Source organism: Stigmatopora nigra, unplaced genomic scaffold, assembly GCF_051989575.1.
Source record: "Stigmatopora nigra isolate UIUO_SnigA unplaced genomic scaffold, RoL_Snig_1.1 HiC_scaffold_24, whole genome shotgun sequence".
In the NCBI taxonomy this organism is placed as follows: Eukaryota; Metazoa; Chordata; class Actinopteri; order Syngnathiformes; family Syngnathidae; genus Stigmatopora; species Stigmatopora nigra.
In genome coordinates, this window is record NW_027551603.1 from 892,028 (window position 1) to 908,601 (window position 16,574).

A 16,574-nucleotide genomic window follows, 5' to 3' on the forward strand; every position below is an offset into this window, starting at 1 on the left:
CGGGGTATGATGCTCACAGCACCTGGTATTCCCAAGCGGTCTCCCAATCAGGTACTAACCAGGCCGAACCATGCTTGGCTGCCGAGATCGGACGAGATCGGACGAGATCGGGCCTTTTCAGGGTGGTATGGCAGTGAGCGGTACTGCTCTTGCAGATGGACACCCATGAAATGTCGAAAAAGATGCAGGGTATGATGCTCACAGCACCTGGTATTCCCAAGCGGTCTCCCAATCAGGTACTAAACAGGCCGAACCATGCTTGGCTTCCGAGATCAGACGAGATCGGGCCTTTTCAGGGTGGTATGGCCGTGAGCGGTACTGCACTAGCAGATGGACACCCATGAAATGTCGAAAAAGATGCGGGGCAAGATGCTCACAGCACCTGGTATTCCCAAGCGGTCTCCCAATCAGGTACTAACCAGGCCGAAACATGCTTGGCTTCCGAGATCGGATGAGATTTGGCCTTTTCAGGGTGGTATGGCCATGAGCGGTACTGCTCTTGCAGATGGACACCCATGAAATGTCGAAAAAGATGCGGGGTATGATGCTCACAGCACCTGGTATTCCCAAGCGGTCCCCCAATCAGGTACTAAACAGGCCGAACCATGCTCGGCTTCCGAGATCGGACGAGATCGGGCGAGATCGGGCCTTATCAGGGTGGTATGGCCGTGAGCGGTACTGCTCTTGCAGATGGACACCCATGAAATGTCGAAAAAGATGCGGGGTATGATGCTCACAGCACCTGGTATTCCCAAGCGGTCTCCCAATCAGGTACTAACCAGGCCGAACCATGCTTGGCTTCCGAGATCGGACGAGATCGGGCCTTTTCAGGGTGGTATGGCCGTGAGCGGTACTGCTCTTGCAGATGGACACCCATGAAATGTCGAAAAAGATGCGGGGTATGATGCTCACAGCACCTGGTATTCCCAAGCGGTCTCCCAATCAGGTACTAACCAGGCCGAACCATGCTTGGCTTCCGAGATCGGACGAGATCGGGCCTTTTCAGGGTGGTATGGCCATGAGCGGTACTCTCCTTGCAGATGGACACCCATGAAATGTCGAAAAAGATGCGGGGTATGATGCTCACAGCACCTGGTATTCCCAAGCGGTTTCCCAATCAGGTACTAACCAGGCCGAACCATGCTTGGCTGCCGAGATCGGACGAGATCGGGCGAGATCGGGCCTTATCAGGGTGGTATGGCTGTGAGCGGTACTGCTCTTGCAGATGGACACCCATGAAATGTCGAAAAAGTTGCAGGGTATGATGCTCACAGCACCTGGTATTCCCAAGCGGTCTCCCAATCAGGTACTAACCAGGCCGAACGATGCTTGGCTGCCGAGATCGGACGAGATCGGACGAGATCGGGCCTTTTCAGGGTGGTATGGCCGTGAGCGGTACTGCACTAGCAGATGGACACCCATGAAATGTCGAAAAAGATGCGGGGTATGATGCTCACAGCACCTGGTATTCCCAAGCGGTCTCCCAATCAGGTACTAAACAGGCCGAACCATGCTTGGCTGCCGAGATCGGACGAGATCGGGCCTTTTCAGGGTGGTATGGCCGTGAGCGGTACTGCACTAGCAGATGGACACCCATGAAATGTCGAAAAAGATGCGGGGTATGATGCTCACAGCACCTGGTATTCTCAAGCGGTCTCCCAATCAGGTACTAACCAGGCCGGACCATGCTTGGCTTCTGAGAACGGACGAGATCGGGCCTTTTCAGGGTGGTATGGCCGTGAGCGGTACTGTTCTTGCAGATGGACACCCATGAAATGTCGAAAAAGATGCGGGGTATGATGCTCACGGCACCTGGTATTCCCAAGCGGTCTCCCAATCAGGTACTAACCAGGCCGTACCATGCTTGGCTTCCGAGATCGAACGAGATCGGGCCTTTTCAGGGTGGTATGGCCGTGAGCGGTACTGCACTTGCAGATGGACACCCATGAAATGTCGAAAAAGATGCGGGGTATGATGCTCACAGCACCTGGTATTCCCAAGCGGTCTCCCAATCAGGTACTAACCAGGCCGAACCATGCTTGGCGTCCGAGATCGGACGAGATCGGGCCTTTTCGGGGTGGTATGGCCGTGAGCGGTACTGCTTTTGCAGATGGACACCCATGAAATGTCGAAAAAGATGCGGGGTATGATACTCACAGCACCTGGTATTCCCAAGCGGTCTCCCAATCAGGTACTAAACAGGCCGAACAATGCTTGGCTTCCGAGATCGGAGGATATCGGGCCTTTTCAGGGTGGTATGGCCGTGAGCGGTACTGCTCTTGCAGATGGACACCCATGAAATGTCGAAAAAGATGCGGGGTATGATGCTCACAGCACCTGGTATTCCCAAGCGGTCTCCCAATCAGGTACTAACCAGGCCGAACTATGCTTGGCTTTCGAGATCGGACGAGATCGGGCCTTTTCAGGGTGGTATGGCCGTGAGCGGTACTGCTCCTGCAGATGGACACCCATGAAATGTCGAAAAAGATGCGGGGCATGACGCTCACAGCACCTGGTATTCCCAAGCGGTCTCCCAATCAGGTACTAACCAGGCCAAACCATGCTTGGCTGCCAAGATCGGACAAGATCGGGCCTTTTCAGGGTGGTATGGCCGTGAGCGGTACTGCTCTTGCAGATGGACACCCATGAAATGTCGAAAAAGATGCGGGGTATGATGCTCACAGCACCTGGTATTCCCAAACGGTCTCCCAATCAGGTACTAACCAGGCCGAACCATGCTTGGCTTCCGAGATTAGACAAGATCGGGCCTTTTCAGGGTGGTATGGCCGTGAGCAGTACTGCTCCTGCAGATGGACACCCATGAAATGTCGAAAAAGATGCGGGGTATGATGCTCACAGCACCTGGTATTCCCAAGCGGTCTCCCAATCAGGTACTAACCAGGCCGAACCATGCTTGGCTGCCGAGATCGGACGAGATCGGGCGAGATCGGGCCTTTTCAGGGTGATATGGCCGTGAGCTGTACTGCTTTTGCAGATGGACACCCATGAAATGTCGAAAAAGATGCGGGGTATGATGCTCACAGCACCTGGTATTCCCAAGCGGTCTCCCAATCAGGTACTAAACAGGCCGAACCATGCTTGGCTGCCGAGATCGGACGAGATCGGGCCTTTTCAGGGTGGTATGGCCGTGAGCGGTACTGCTCTTGCAGATGGACACCCATGAAATGTCGAAAAAGATGCGGGGTATGATGCTCACAGCACCTGGTATTCCCAAGCGGTCTCCCAATCAGATACTAACCAGGCCGAACGATGCTTGGCTTCCGAGATCGGACGAGATCGGGCCTTTTCAGGGTGGTATGGCCGTGAGCGGTACTGCTCTTGCAGATGGACACCCATGAAATGTCGAAAAAGATGCGGGGTATGATGCTCACTGCACCTGGTATTCCCAAGCGGTCTCCCATTCAGGTACTAACCTGGCCGAATCATGCTTGGCTGCCGAGATCGGACGAGATCAGGCCTTATCAGGGTGGTATGGCCGTGAGCGGTACTGCTCTTGCAGATGGACACCCATGAAATGTCGAAAAAGATGCGGGGTATGATGCTCACAGCACCTGGTATTCCCAAGCGGTCTCCCAATCAGGTACTAACCAGGCCGAACCATGCTTGGCTTCCGAGATCGGACGAGATCGGGCCTTTTCAGGGTGGTATGGCCGTGAGCGGTACTGCGCATGCAGATGGACACCCATGAAATGTCGAAAAAGATGCGGGGTATGACGCTCACAGCACCTGGTATTCCCAAGCGGTCTCCCATTCAGGTACTAAACAGGCCGAACCATGCTTGGCTTCCGAGATCGGACGAGATCGGACGAGATCGGGCCTTTTCAGGATGGTATGGCCGTGAGCGGTACTGCTCTTGCAGATGGACACCCATGAAATGTCGAAAAAGATGCGGGGTATGATGCTCACAGGACCTGGTATTCCCAAGCGGTCTCCCAATCAGGTACTAACCAGGCCGAACCATGCTTGGCTTCCGAGATCGGACGAGATCGGGCCTTTTCAGGGTGGTATGGCCTTGAGCGGTACTGCTCTTGCAGATGGACACCCATGAAATGTCGAAAAAGATGCGGGGTATGATGCTCACAGCACCTGGTATTCCCAAGCGGTCTCCCAATCAGGTACTAAACAGGCCGAACCATGCTTGGCTTCCGAGATCGGACGAGATCGGGCCTTTTCAGGGTGGTATGGCCGTGAGCGGTACTGCTCTTGCAGATGGACACCCATGAAATGTCGAAAAAGATGCGGGGTATGATGCTCACAGCACCTGGTATTCCCAAGCGGTCTCCCAATCAGGTACTAACCAGGCCGTACCATGCTTGGCTGCCGAGATCGGACGAGATCGGGCGAGATCGGGCCTTTTCAGGGTGATATGGCCGTGAGCGGTACTGCTCTTGCAGATGGACACCCATGAAATGTCGAAAAAGATGCGGGGTATGATGCTCACAGCACCTGGTATTCCCAAGCGGTCTCCCAATCAGGTACTAAACAGGCCGAACCATGCTTGGCTTCCGAGATCGGACGAGATCGGGCCTTTTCAGGGTGGTATGGCCGTGAGCGGTACTTCTCTTGCAGATGGACACCCATGAAATGTCGAAAAAGATGCGGGGTATGATGCTCACAGCACCTGGTACTCCCAAGCGGTCTCCCAATCAGATACTAACGAGGCCGAACCATGCTTGGCTTCCGAGATCGGACGAGACCGGACGAGATCGGGCCTTTTCAGGGTGGTATGGCCGTGAGTGGTACTGCTCTTGCAGATGGACACCCATGAAATGTCGAAAAAGATGCGGGGTATGATGCTCACAGCACCTGGTATTCCCAAGCGGTCTCCCAATCAGGTACTAAACAGGCCGAACCATGCTTGGCTTCCGAGATCGGACGAGATCGGGCCTTTTCAGGGTGGTATGGCCGTGAGCGGTACTGCTCTTGCAGATGGACACCCATGAAATGTCGAAAAAGATGCGGGGTATGATGCTCACAGCACCTGGTATTCCCAAGCGGTCTCCCAATCAGGTACTAACCAGGCCGTACCATGCTTGGCTGCCGAGATCGGACGAGATCGGGCGAGATCGGGCCTTTTCAGGGTGATATGGCCGTGAGCGGTACTGCTCTTGCAGATGGACACCCATGAAATGTCGAAAAAGATGCGGGGTATGATGCTCACAGCACCTGGTATTCCCAAGCGGTCTCCCAATCAGGTACTAAACAGGCCGAACCATGCTTGGCTTCCGAGATCGGACGAGATCGGGCCTTTTCAGGGTGGTATGGCCGTGAGCGGTACTGCTTTTACAGATGGACACCCATGAAATGTCGAAAAAGATGCGGGGTATGATGCTCACAGCACCTGGTATTCCCAAGCGGTCTCCCAATCAGGTACTAAACAGGCCGAACCATGCTTGGCTTCCGAGATCGGACGAGATCGGGCCTTTTCAGGGTGGTATGGCCGTGAGCGGTACTGCTCTTGCAGATGGACACCCATGAAATGTCGAAAAAGATGCGGGGTATGATGCTCACAGCACCTGGTATTCCCAAGCGGTCTCCCAATCAGGTACTAACCAGGCCGTACCATGCTTGGCTGCCGAGATCGGACGAGATCGGGCGAGATCGGGCCTTTTCAGGGTGATATGGCCGTGAGCGGTACTGCTCTTGCAGATGGACACCCATGAAATGTCGAAAAAGATGCGGGGTATGATGCTCACAGCACCTGGTATTCCCAAGCGGTCTCCCAATCAGGTACTAAACAGGCCGAACCATGCTTGGCTTCCGAGATCGGACGAGATCGGGCCTTTTCAGGGTGGTATGGCCGTGAGCGGTACTGCTTTTACAGATGGACACCCATGAAATGTCGAAAAAGATGCGGGGTATGATGCTCACAGCACCTGGTATTCCCAAGCGGTCTCCCAATCAGGTACTAAACAGGCCGAACCATGCTTGGCTTCCGAGATCGGACGAGATCGGGCCTTTTCAGGGTGGTATGGCCGTGAGCGGTACTGCTCTTGCAGATGGACACCCATGAAATGTCGAAAAAGATGCGGGGTATGATGCTCACAGCACCTGGTATTCTCAAGCGGTCTCCCAATCAGGTACTAACCAGGCCGTACCATGCTTGGCTGCCGAGATCGGACGAGATTGGGCGAGATCGGGCCTTTTCAGGGTGATATGGCCGTGAGCGGTACTGCTCTTGCAGATGGACACCCATGAAATGTCGAAAAAGATGCGGGGTATGATGCTCACAGCACCTGGTATTCCCAAGCGGTCTCCCAATCAGGTACTAAACAGGCCGAACCATGCTTGGCTTCCGAGATCGGACGAGATCGGGCCTTTTCAGGGTGGTATGGCCGTGAGCGGTACTGCTTTTACAGATGGACACCCATGAAATGTCGAAAAAGATGCGGGGTATGATGCTCACAGCACCTGGTATTCCCAAGCGGTCTCCCAATCAGGTACTAACCAGGCCGAACCATGCTTGGCTTCCGAGATCGGACGAGATCGGGCCTTTTCAGGGTGGTATGGCCGTGAGCGGTACTTCTCTTGCAGATGGACACCCATGAAATGTCGAAAAAGATGCGGGGTATGATGCTCACAGCACCTGGTATTCCCAAGCGGTCTCCCAATCAGGTACTAACCAGGCCGAATCTTGCTTGGCTTCCGAGATCGGACGAGATCGGGCCTTTTCAGGGTGGTATGGCCGTGAGCGGTACTGCTCTTGCAGATGGACACCCATGAAATGTCGAAAAAGATGCGGGGTATGATGCTCACAGCACCTGGTATTCCCAAGCGGTCTCCCAATCAGGTACTAACCAGGCCGAACCATGCTTGGCTGCCGAGATCGGACGAGATCGGGCGAGATCGGGCCTTATCAGGGTGGTATGGCCGTGAGCGGTACTGCTCTTGCAGATGGACACCCATTAAATGTCGAAAAAGATGCGGGGTATGATGCTCACAGCACCTGGTATTCCCAAGCGGTCTCCCAATCAGGTACTAACCAGGCCGAACCATGTTTGGCTGCCGAAATCGGACGAGATCGGGCCTTTTCAGGGTGGTATGGCCGTGAGCGGTACTGCACTAGCAGATGGACACCCATGAAATGTCGAAAAAGATGCGGGGTATGATGCTCACAGCACCTGGTATTCCCAAGCGGTCTCCCAATCAGGTACTAAACAGGCCAAACCATGCTTGGCTTCCGAGATCGGACGAGATCGGACCTTTTCAGGGTGGTATGGCTGTGAGCGGTACTGCTCATGCAGATGGACACCCATGAAATGTCGAAAAAGATGCGGGGTATGATGCTCACAGCACCTGGTATTCCCAAGCGGTCTCCCAATCAGGTACTAACCAGGCCGAACCATGCTTGGCTTCCGAGATCGGACGAGATCGGGCCTTTTCAGGGTGGTATGGCCGCGAGCGGTACCGCTATTGCAGATGGACACCCATGAAATGTCGAAAAAGATGCGGGGTATGATGCTCACAGCACCTGGTATTCCCAAGCGGTCTCCCAATCAGGTACTAACCAGGCCGAACTATGCTTGGCTTCCGAGATCGGACGAGATCGGGCCTTTTCAGGGTGGTATGGCCGTGAGCAATACTGCACTTGCAGATGGACACCCATGAAATGTCGAAAAAGATGCGGGGCATGGTTCTCACAGAACCTGGTATTCCTAAGCGGTCTCCCAATCAGATACTAACCAGGCCGAATCATGCTTGGCTTCCAAGATCGGACGAGATCGGACGAGATCGGGCCTTTTCAGGGTGGTATGGCCGTGAGTGGTACTGCTCTTGCAGATGGACACCCATGAAATGTCGAAAAAGATGCGGGGCATGGTTCTCACAGCACCTGGTATTCCCAAGCGGTCTCCCAAACAGGTACTAAACAGGCCGAACCATGCTTGGCTTCCGAGATCGGGCGAGATCAGGCCTTTTCAGGGTGGTATGGCTGTGAGCGGTACTGTTCATGCAGATGGACACCCATGAAATGTCGAAAAAGATGCGGGGCATGGTTCTCACAGCACCTGGTATTCCCAAGCGGTCTCCCAATCAGGTGCTAACCAGGCCGAACCATGCTTGGCTTCCGAGATCGCACGAGATCGGGCCTTTTCAGGGTGGTATGGCCGTGAGCGGTACTGCACTAGCAGATGGACACTGTCAGGTTCATTAATAATTACCTTCGTCCGTAATTATCAATAACTGCAGGAAGACATCTTATTCAATTATTGACATTTAATTAAATAGAAATGGATACAACAGATAAAAGCCTCCGGAGGGGAGCGTTACAGCAAGTGTCACCTTACAACTTCTGAACGTCTTCCCGAATAGACGTTTTCGTCCCATTCTTATGGTCACAAGTTACAGAGTTGTTGATCATTCCATCACGTATGAGTAAAAACAACATCTGGGACTACAATAACAATCAAAGTATTTTACTAATAACAAAAACAGGGACTAGACCTAACAACATGTAGATTAGAGTAATTATACAACCTCCTTGACCTAAGAATCATATAATATAATCATAATCATATAATCGTTACATACAGAAAAACCCGAAGTGTACGGTTACATAACGATAACAATATTCTTGTTATTGTCCGAATAGCCCTGTCCTCGTCACCAAGGGCCCACCAAATCTCAAGGACCCAGATTGGGTGGATTGTTTGTATAACCATCCTGGAACAGGCTGTCCAGGTTAAAGATGACTTGGTGTGACCTCAACACTTTTGAAAAACAGAAAGAGAATGATTTAACAAAGTAATGAATTCATACAGAGAAAAGAAAGAGAATGATTTAATAAAGAAATGAATTAATATAACTATTATAATAGTAAAACAGAACAAACCCAACATTCCCCCGTTTTTATAATATGTATGTTATTAGTCATTTCTTAGTAATCACTAAATGGTAATGTCGGGTGACTGTGATTTTTCCCGCCTACTCCTTACTCCCATGGCTGGTCTGAAAGAGAAAAAACATAATTATATTCGTCCAATTGGTCCTCGGATTTACCGTACTCCTGGACCTCACTGCTTTCCCCAAACCGTCCCATAAGATACAACTCATGTACTTTAGAATTTGTAGGGGCAAATGCAGTAGTTATAAGTCGGCTTAGCAAGGAGCGCAAACAGGGGATACTACATCACCCACACAATGTTAGGATAGCGGTAATTGTGCCTATAGTAACCACGAAGGATGTAGCCAAATCTTTAGATTTTCCAAAGGTCTTATCCCACCAATCTGACAATGCGGACGTATCTACTCCAGAGTGCTCTTGCATATTGCGGTTCAGTGTTTGCAGGCCAGTAATGGCCCTGGTGAGAGATCCACTGGGTGACGCGTTGTTCGGTATGAAGGTGCAACATTGTTTTCCAAACATTGCACACACGCCCCCTGTTTCAAGGATCATATCCACCGCTATGCGATTCTGGAACGCCATCAGACTGGTAGCTGCCAGTTGTTCCTTCATGGCCACAAATCCCTGTTCAGTATAATTTCCAAGTTTTGAACATTGTAATGTAAGTAATTTATTCTATCCACATTTTTGTTTGGGGTGATTAGAAGGAAGATAGACTCCCAACCTGCTGCGATCTGATTAGCCAGCTTATACTCATCTGGTACGCCCCAGGGGATGCCAATCGCATCAATGTATGTTGGATCTCCTTCCCTCCATGCCTCTCGACGATGTCGGGAGGGTCGACCCTTCAGCCGAATTATGAGCCGCCAATTGTATCTCCTCCACTGTGGATGGAAAAACAGACATCGGTAAGAGCAGTGAGACCAAAGTACCTAGTCCTGCCGCGTTTCGGCAGGAGTCGTATAATTTATCTACCACCCCGCCACCATAGGCCAGAACGTGGTATCAGGGGTGTAGTTTGTTTTAGAACGCCGGTACACCACGTCATTTATCGCCCCCAGCTTCAGACCATGCCCTGTAAGGTTTAAGCAGGTAAAATGATTAAACAGTGGAAAAATTGACTTCCTATTTACTGCGTAACAGGATAAACACTGTTTCAATATTTTTTTTTTTTTTCTTGCCAAGTAGGACACGTTTTTTCATTTGTAAAAACACTTTTCCCCAAAAGAATGGTGATTGAGGGAGTTGTTAGACCCCATCGTTTTTTCCCTTGTCTGGTAGGTTATCCTAATCTTTTGTAAGATGGTTTAGTCTCAATTGAAACTATATGGAGACGTCAAACCCAATATAAAAGAGTTCCCTATAGTTTTATGGTATTGCTTGCTGAGCAATAATCTTTTCAATTAATATTGGTGTTTCCCGTATTTTATTAAGTCAGAAAGTTTATTTTACCCGTCCCCTCAATGTTTCAATTGAGACCACCCTTTTACCAAAGTAGCTCCACCTAGTGCTTGTCCTCTTTTAACTCCATTAACAGCGCCCAATTATCCCCCGTTTGGGAAATCCCTGTTTCAGAAATACATTTTCACAGGTTAATATGTCAGTCCAAGCTTTCCAATCTTGACCAATTTCTGCAACAAGGCTTTTCCCAATCTTCAATTTTTTGCTGTTAATGTACCACACATATTTCCCACCATAGATTGCCCCTTTGTATGGCAACCGGGACGTCGCCGAGTCCAAATATATATTTTCATTTTGGAAATTTGATTTAGTAGGTAATGTTAATTAAATGTAAATGTGTATGTTTCTCGGTTTACCCTCCCGTAAGAAGGTGTATCCTCAATTGAAACGCCTCCGCCTTTTTCTCCAACTGGAGAAAACAACCCTACTGTGGAAAGGAATAGAATCACAATCATCATTAATCTCATTGCCCCAAAAGCAATAATTGTTTTCAACATGACTTTTTGTCTTTGTTTAGGGAGTTTTCCTCTTGAAACGTTTCAATTTAGACAACCTTCTTACTGTGGGAAAGGTGCATCCGTGTCCCCTTTCAGTAACAAGGACCCTCCCACTTTGCGTTGCTCCGATGTTTCTTCTTTTATGCTGCTTATCAGCATCCAGTCTTCAAGAATCACCGTCGCTTCGTCCGTTTCCTGTTAAGAAGCAAAATCTCCCCCTGATAGTCTAAATTTGGTGTGTGCGGTTTTTTTTCTCTGATAGATTCGCCTCATCATCCAATTGTCATTGTGTGGTGAATAATAACAATTTGTAAGGTCTACCAAACAGGACTTCATATAAGGTCCGCCAATTGTGGATGGTAGACAACTATTATATTAACAAAATGGGAGCCATTATCACTATAAATAGTTTCTGGAATTCCATATCGTGGAATGATATCCATATGATCTAATAAAATAAAATAAAATCTATATGTATTTTTTTGAAATGGATATGTGGGCATGCATATAGATTTAAACCCTAAGCCTTGTAGTGCCGTTGTAGCAAGGCCACCTCCCCCTTGTCGAGACATAGGTCTTCCCTTGACTCAAGCCCAAATTATTTTCTTTATTGATCTTTTATTGATAGATTATGTCTCGGTGGTCTGCCAATCAAAAAACACAAAAAGACAAACTATCATTCACGCTCACACTCATAAAAAAAAGAATTTAGTGTGTTCAACCAGTCTAGCATCCATAATTTCATTTTGTGGGAGTAAACTGGAGTACCCGGAGAAAATCCACAAATTCTCGAGGACGCCATGAATACCCCACATTCCGGAAAGTCTGGATCCACCCCGCATTCATTAGTAGATCCTTTAATATACACACCCCCACTCTAGCATTTTAACCGTTTGTAAAAAAATTCCTTCAAGTTTCACACAAAGTTATATCCTCTTTAATGCTATCAGTTTAGCTGTTTGTTCCCCGAATTGAGGTGGCAATAGTTTCACATCTAAGGTTTTTATTTTCACAGCCGCCATGACCTAATGGCCCCCTATCAGGTTTTTGGAAAATCCCAATTTCCTCTAATAGCATGCCAATCACCTTTTAATGCGGCCATCCAATTTTGTTTCTACTTGTTTCAGGTGATAAGATAATCTCCCCCATTTGTAAAACAAATTCATCCACGCCTAATTTATACAACATGACGCCTACTTGTTTTAGATATGGGGTCCCCAATTTCCCAAAATTTCCCAGAATTAATGTACTACCACATCCTGTCAAAAACCCAAAACGACTAACATAACCTGTTTCTAAGCCAGATTCTGGAATTTGGAGAATTTCTCCTTTCCCTCCCTTATCTAAGCTTGATATTGCCACTCGTTATCACTGTAACATTCAGGCGTATTAACCCCATCGTTGCTAAAGTTCTCACCAATTTGCATGCCCTTAAAGCAGTAAAAAGCAACGTTATTTGGTTGTATCAATTGACCAATGCTTATCCAATCCGTAATATCCTTAAAGTCACCAATATGACCTGTGACAAAGCATATTTCCTCCCGCCAGGACAACAGACAATGTTCTTTCAAGTGCACTTTGAAAAACATTCCATGTTACTCCATTCTTAGGGAAAATATGCTCATCCTAAACCAATTATTTTATTTACAATTCACCTAATTATTTGGATGAATGCCATGAATTTTATCATGCCACTATTGCATTGTAAATTTCCCATCTGATGTCGTTAACAGCCAAATAATTCAATACCTACTATACTTTGTAAATCACCTCATATGATGTTTACTTAAGACAAGAGTCATTTCCCATAGCCTGTTACCAAAACAAAAATCTACAACAATTAAATTAGAGAAATCAACCTTTTGTTAGACAATTCCTAATTACAAACTTTAATGTTTTAAAAACCTTATCGTCACCAATATACCATAATTTTGTAAATTTTGTCATCCTGGCCTTTTTTTCTTTTAAACAGCCAACCTCCTGGATTAAAGTATTTTGAATAATCAAAAAATTCTGAAATAGTATTAATATTATTTTATCCTCCAAAAGCTAGTTTCCTTTAACTAAGAGCCCTTTGAAATCCACAATTGCTCAAAAATGACTATTTTGGTCTATTTCCCAAATCCAAAGCTTTTTACCAAATCAACCTTTTACTAAACAGATTTTCTATCCTCTTAATACATTTCATTTTAAAACCCAAAATATCAATGCGAAAGCATCCGCATAACCTTGCATTTCTTGCAGACCATGTATTGTTCTTATTCTGAAAAGTCCAAACAGTAAACGCAATTAGCCGTTAACTATGACCTCCACTCTTGCTGCGAAAACAGCATTGTTATCTTATGTTTACAAACCAGCTTTTTCCCTGTGCCCAAATACTACGCTTTTTAGAGAAGACAACCATTAAAACGTCAAATTAACCCCTCTTCCGATATTCAACTACATCACAATATTTTTCCAAGACCCCATATATCCAGAATATGTATGCTGCAAGCACAACAATATGGCAAAAACCCATTTTCTGCCCTCAAGTTTGCTTCAGCACCCCCAAGGCCAATTATTATTATTATAATGTCTTCACGGAAGGGATCACAAAATTTTAGTTGTTTACACGGTCCGAACGCTCCCGAAAGCCCAACACAGTTAAATCGTCAGCCCCGCGGCCCACATGTTTCACTCCCATCTAATCAGCAGCCGCTGCACCAGAAACGCTTCCCCCGCAGTTGACACATTTTTTGGCAAGTCTAGAGCATAATAAAAACACAGGTGACATTCCCTGCTAAAATTTAAATGATCATTTTGTATATATTCTTTTGTCTTTTTAAACACCATCTTCCCGTTAGCGGACGGGATCAAAAACCAAGCTGCAATAAGCCATCACATTGCTGTAAATTGACAGTACATATAGGTTATATTAACAAAGCACCACCCGCACTTGGAAATAACCATTCTAATTGTTGTTATACAAGCCCAAGCATCACAAAAAAAACCCAATTTATTGTAATCACAAAACGTCATACCCGGATTAACCAAATCAAATACCAGTGTCCCCATTAATTTTCTAGCTCCCTTTATTTTTGTTAAACTTCCTCCGCGCCCGTCACCTATCTCGGTAAATATTTTCCCCGTCAGCCGAGGAGGCCCCGCTATTTTTTCCTTACCAAACAGTACTTTCCCGCAGCCACGGTCTTAAATATATCCCCGTTATCCGAGGGAGCCCCCACTATTTTCCCAAAATAGTATTTTTAACTTCTCCCCGGCCTTATTTTGCCATTAGTGTCTGTGGAACAAGCTGTTACACTTTTATCCACTCACATATTATTTATATATGTATATTACCTCTATGCATTAGTGCATATATTATCCTGCATTCTATGCATTTTAAGCTGGCCAGCAAACCCATATTTATTTATCCATAAATATAGCTGTGTAATATTTTTAAAGCGCTCTGTCTTTCCAATTTTTTCCAATCCTTACAAGTTAGACGTATTTTTTGGATCGTCATCCAAACCCGCCTTACAACACGTGTTTCCCATATTTTACTTTTATTTTTTGTAGTGAGTTCGTGTGCCTCACACAGTTAACTCTATTATTTATTATTATTATTAATATTATTATTATCTATTCGACTGTATCGACTGTATCTCCTAGGCCTTTCCTAATTTTACTGCAGAAACCACACAAACACCATACAACGTATATTCGTGCCTACCCTTTAGACACAGGACACTCCCCGGCCCCAATATTGTACCTCTAGTACAATATATTCGTGCCTACCCCTGAGACACAGGACACTTTCCAGCAAAGTGCCCCACCGTACCTGCCATTGACTAGTATAAACACAGGGTTTTATCGCCGTCACCCAGGACGCGAAACCAGCCCAACAATGGACCTCACATACAATGTCCCTTTAACGCATTTGGAAACACCTTCACAACATGCAGACATTAATGTGGACTTACCCGAGATCCATCAGATGTCTCCCTCCAGCAGGAAAAGTCTTCAACCGCCGAGAATCCAGGCGCCCCCGTCGAAAAACTCCGGCCCACCAAGGGTTTTGAAGACGCCGTGCGCACGGTCACTTACCAGATGTCGAACAGCAGCGCCGGGGTTCTCGCTCCGGTATATTGACCTCCATGGCTCAGAAGGACCAAAATGTCAGGTTCATTAATAAGTACCTTCGTCCGTAATTATCAATAACTGCAGGAAGACATCTTATTCAATTATTGACATTTAATTAAATAGAAATGGATACAACAGATAAAAGCCTCCGGAGGGGAGCGTTGCAGTAAGTGTCACCTTACAACTTCCGAACGTCTTCCCGAATAGACGTTTTCGTCCCATTCTTATGGTCACAAGTTACAGAGTTGTTGATCATTCCATCACGTATGAGTAAAAACAACATCTGGGACTACAATAACAATCAAAGTATTTTACTAATAACAAAAACAGGGACTAGACCTAACAACATGTAGATTAGAGTAATTATACAACCTCCTTGACCTAAGAATCATATAATATAATCATAATCATATAATCGTTAATCGTTACATACAGAAAAACCCGAAGTGTACGGTTACATAACGATAACAATATTCTTGTTATTGTCCGAATAGCCCTGTCCTCGTCGCCAAGGGCCCACCAAATCTCAAGGACCCAGATTGGGTGGATTATCTGTATAACCATCCTGGAACAGGCTGTCCAGGTTAAAGATGACTTGGTGTGACCTCAACACTTTTGAAAAACAGAAAGAGAATGATTTAACAAAGTAATGAATTAATACAGAGGAAAGAAAGAGAATGATTTAATAAAGAAATGAATTAATATAACTATTATAATAGTAAAACAGAACAAACCCAACAGACACCCATGAAATGTCGAAGAAGATGCGGGGTATGATGCTCACAGCACCTGGTATTCCCAAGCGGTCTCCCAATCAGGTACTAACCAGGCCGAACCATGCTTGGCTACCGAGATCGGACGAGATCGGACGAGATCGGGCCTTTTCAGGGTGGTATGGCCGAGAGCGGTACTGGTCTTGCAGATGGACACCCATGAAATGTCGAAAAAGATGCGGGGTATGCAGCTCACAGCACCTGGTATTCCCAAGCGGTCTCCCAATCAAGTACTAACCAGGCCAAACCATGCTTGGCTTCCGAGATCGGACGAGATCGGGCCTTTTCAGGGTGGTATGGCCATGTGAGCGGTACTGCACTTGCAGATAGACACCCATGAAATGTCGAAAAAGATGCGGGGTATGATGCTCACAGCACCTGGTATTCCCAAGCGGTCTCCCAATCAGGTACTAACCAGGCCGAACCATGCTTGGCTTCCGAGATCGGGCGAGATCGGGCCTTTTCAGGGTGGTATGGCCGTGAGCGGTACTGCACTAGCAGATGGACACCCATGAAATGTCGAAAAAGATGCGGGGTATGATGCTCACAGCACCTGGTATTCCCAAGCGGTCTCCCAATCAGGTACTAAACAGGCCGAACAATGCTTGGCTTCCGAGATCGGGCAAGATCGGGCCTTTTCAGGGTGGTATGGCCGTGAGCAGTACTGCTCTTGCAGATGGACACCCATGAAATGTCGAAAAAGATGCGGGGTATGATACTCACAGCACCTGGTATTCCCAAGCGGTCTCCCAATCAGGCACTAAACAGGCCGAACCATGCTAGGCTTCCGAGATCGGACGAGATCGGGCCTTTTCAGGGTGGTATGGCCGTGAGCGGTACTGCACTAGCAGATGGACA

At 47.3% G+C, this 16,574-nt stretch overlaps 49 pseudogenes; all 49 read right to left on the minus strand.

Moving 5' to 3' along the window:
* Window positions 1–10: 10 nt before the first annotated feature.
* On the minus strand, window positions 11–139 carry LOC144184966 (5S ribosomal RNA; annotated as a pseudogene).
* A 56-nt stretch (window positions 140–195) lies between these two features.
* Window positions 196–314, minus strand: LOC144188126 (5S ribosomal RNA; annotated as a pseudogene).
* A 56-nt stretch (window positions 315–370) lies between these two features.
* On the minus strand, window positions 371–489 carry LOC144185060 (5S ribosomal RNA; annotated as a pseudogene).
* A 56-nt stretch (window positions 490–545) lies between these two features.
* On the minus strand, window positions 546–674 carry LOC144186241 (5S ribosomal RNA; annotated as a pseudogene).
* A 56-nt stretch (window positions 675–730) lies between these two features.
* On the minus strand, window positions 731–849 carry LOC144189597 (5S ribosomal RNA; annotated as a pseudogene).
* A 56-nt stretch (window positions 850–905) lies between these two features.
* LOC144185584 (5S ribosomal RNA) lies at window positions 906–1,024 on the minus strand (annotated as a pseudogene).
* Window positions 1,025–1,080: 56 nt separating this feature from the next.
* Window positions 1,081–1,209, minus strand: LOC144184323 (5S ribosomal RNA; annotated as a pseudogene).
* Window positions 1,210–1,265: 56 nt separating this feature from the next.
* On the minus strand, window positions 1,266–1,394 carry LOC144185669 (5S ribosomal RNA; annotated as a pseudogene).
* A 56-nt stretch (window positions 1,395–1,450) lies between these two features.
* On the minus strand, window positions 1,451–1,569 carry LOC144188733 (5S ribosomal RNA; annotated as a pseudogene).
* A 56-nt stretch (window positions 1,570–1,625) lies between these two features.
* LOC144183876 (5S ribosomal RNA) lies at window positions 1,626–1,744 on the minus strand (annotated as a pseudogene).
* Window positions 1,745–1,800: 56 nt separating this feature from the next.
* LOC144182240 (5S ribosomal RNA) lies at window positions 1,801–1,919 on the minus strand (annotated as a pseudogene).
* Window positions 1,920–1,975: 56 nt separating this feature from the next.
* LOC144190103 (5S ribosomal RNA) lies at window positions 1,976–2,094 on the minus strand (annotated as a pseudogene).
* A 56-nt stretch (window positions 2,095–2,150) lies between these two features.
* On the minus strand, window positions 2,151–2,269 carry LOC144186463 (5S ribosomal RNA; annotated as a pseudogene).
* A 56-nt stretch (window positions 2,270–2,325) lies between these two features.
* On the minus strand, window positions 2,326–2,444 carry LOC144190565 (5S ribosomal RNA; annotated as a pseudogene).
* Window positions 2,445–2,500: 56 nt separating this feature from the next.
* Window positions 2,501–2,619, minus strand: LOC144191879 (5S ribosomal RNA; annotated as a pseudogene).
* A 56-nt stretch (window positions 2,620–2,675) lies between these two features.
* Window positions 2,676–2,794, minus strand: LOC144182863 (5S ribosomal RNA; annotated as a pseudogene).
* A 56-nt stretch (window positions 2,795–2,850) lies between these two features.
* On the minus strand, window positions 2,851–2,979 carry LOC144183859 (5S ribosomal RNA; annotated as a pseudogene).
* Window positions 2,980–3,035: 56 nt separating this feature from the next.
* On the minus strand, window positions 3,036–3,154 carry LOC144188734 (5S ribosomal RNA; annotated as a pseudogene).
* Window positions 3,155–3,210: 56 nt separating this feature from the next.
* LOC144191246 (5S ribosomal RNA) lies at window positions 3,211–3,329 on the minus strand (annotated as a pseudogene).
* A 56-nt stretch (window positions 3,330–3,385) lies between these two features.
* On the minus strand, window positions 3,386–3,504 carry LOC144183319 (5S ribosomal RNA; annotated as a pseudogene).
* Window positions 3,505–3,560: 56 nt separating this feature from the next.
* Window positions 3,561–3,679, minus strand: LOC144189609 (5S ribosomal RNA; annotated as a pseudogene).
* Window positions 3,680–3,735: 56 nt separating this feature from the next.
* Window positions 3,736–3,864, minus strand: LOC144184381 (5S ribosomal RNA; annotated as a pseudogene).
* A 56-nt stretch (window positions 3,865–3,920) lies between these two features.
* On the minus strand, window positions 3,921–4,039 carry LOC144182633 (5S ribosomal RNA; annotated as a pseudogene).
* Window positions 4,040–4,095: 56 nt separating this feature from the next.
* LOC144187522 (5S ribosomal RNA) lies at window positions 4,096–4,214 on the minus strand (annotated as a pseudogene).
* Window positions 4,215–4,270: 56 nt separating this feature from the next.
* LOC144184017 (5S ribosomal RNA) lies at window positions 4,271–4,399 on the minus strand (annotated as a pseudogene).
* A 56-nt stretch (window positions 4,400–4,455) lies between these two features.
* Window positions 4,456–4,574, minus strand: LOC144187524 (5S ribosomal RNA; annotated as a pseudogene).
* Window positions 4,575–4,815: 241 nt separating this feature from the next.
* On the minus strand, window positions 4,816–4,934 carry LOC144187525 (5S ribosomal RNA; annotated as a pseudogene).
* Window positions 4,935–4,990: 56 nt separating this feature from the next.
* Window positions 4,991–5,119, minus strand: LOC144184019 (5S ribosomal RNA; annotated as a pseudogene).
* A 56-nt stretch (window positions 5,120–5,175) lies between these two features.
* On the minus strand, window positions 5,176–5,294 carry LOC144187527 (5S ribosomal RNA; annotated as a pseudogene).
* Window positions 5,295–5,350: 56 nt separating this feature from the next.
* LOC144187528 (5S ribosomal RNA) lies at window positions 5,351–5,469 on the minus strand (annotated as a pseudogene).
* Window positions 5,470–5,525: 56 nt separating this feature from the next.
* LOC144184020 (5S ribosomal RNA) lies at window positions 5,526–5,654 on the minus strand (annotated as a pseudogene).
* Window positions 5,655–5,710: 56 nt separating this feature from the next.
* LOC144187529 (5S ribosomal RNA) lies at window positions 5,711–5,829 on the minus strand (annotated as a pseudogene).
* A 56-nt stretch (window positions 5,830–5,885) lies between these two features.
* LOC144187530 (5S ribosomal RNA) lies at window positions 5,886–6,004 on the minus strand (annotated as a pseudogene).
* A 56-nt stretch (window positions 6,005–6,060) lies between these two features.
* LOC144186844 (5S ribosomal RNA) lies at window positions 6,061–6,189 on the minus strand (annotated as a pseudogene).
* Window positions 6,190–6,245: 56 nt separating this feature from the next.
* Window positions 6,246–6,364, minus strand: LOC144187531 (5S ribosomal RNA; annotated as a pseudogene).
* A 56-nt stretch (window positions 6,365–6,420) lies between these two features.
* On the minus strand, window positions 6,421–6,539 carry LOC144189620 (5S ribosomal RNA; annotated as a pseudogene).
* A 56-nt stretch (window positions 6,540–6,595) lies between these two features.
* Window positions 6,596–6,714, minus strand: LOC144188411 (5S ribosomal RNA; annotated as a pseudogene).
* A 56-nt stretch (window positions 6,715–6,770) lies between these two features.
* LOC144182653 (5S ribosomal RNA) lies at window positions 6,771–6,899 on the minus strand (annotated as a pseudogene).
* A 56-nt stretch (window positions 6,900–6,955) lies between these two features.
* Window positions 6,956–7,074, minus strand: LOC144190555 (5S ribosomal RNA; annotated as a pseudogene).
* A 56-nt stretch (window positions 7,075–7,130) lies between these two features.
* On the minus strand, window positions 7,131–7,249 carry LOC144189572 (5S ribosomal RNA; annotated as a pseudogene).
* Window positions 7,250–7,305: 56 nt separating this feature from the next.
* LOC144187281 (5S ribosomal RNA) lies at window positions 7,306–7,424 on the minus strand (annotated as a pseudogene).
* A 56-nt stretch (window positions 7,425–7,480) lies between these two features.
* Window positions 7,481–7,599, minus strand: LOC144188430 (5S ribosomal RNA; annotated as a pseudogene).
* Window positions 7,600–7,840: 241 nt separating this feature from the next.
* LOC144184624 (5S ribosomal RNA) lies at window positions 7,841–7,959 on the minus strand (annotated as a pseudogene).
* A 56-nt stretch (window positions 7,960–8,015) lies between these two features.
* LOC144183889 (5S ribosomal RNA) lies at window positions 8,016–8,134 on the minus strand (annotated as a pseudogene).
* Window positions 8,135–15,720: 7,586 nt separating this feature from the next.
* LOC144184909 (5S ribosomal RNA) lies at window positions 15,721–15,849 on the minus strand (annotated as a pseudogene).
* A 56-nt stretch (window positions 15,850–15,905) lies between these two features.
* On the minus strand, window positions 15,906–16,024 carry LOC144189450 (5S ribosomal RNA; annotated as a pseudogene).
* Window positions 16,025–16,082: 58 nt separating this feature from the next.
* LOC144188452 (5S ribosomal RNA) lies at window positions 16,083–16,201 on the minus strand (annotated as a pseudogene).
* A 56-nt stretch (window positions 16,202–16,257) lies between these two features.
* On the minus strand, window positions 16,258–16,376 carry LOC144185066 (5S ribosomal RNA; annotated as a pseudogene).
* Window positions 16,377–16,432: 56 nt separating this feature from the next.
* On the minus strand, window positions 16,433–16,551 carry LOC144184835 (5S ribosomal RNA; annotated as a pseudogene).
* Window positions 16,552–16,574: the final 23 nt, after the last annotated feature.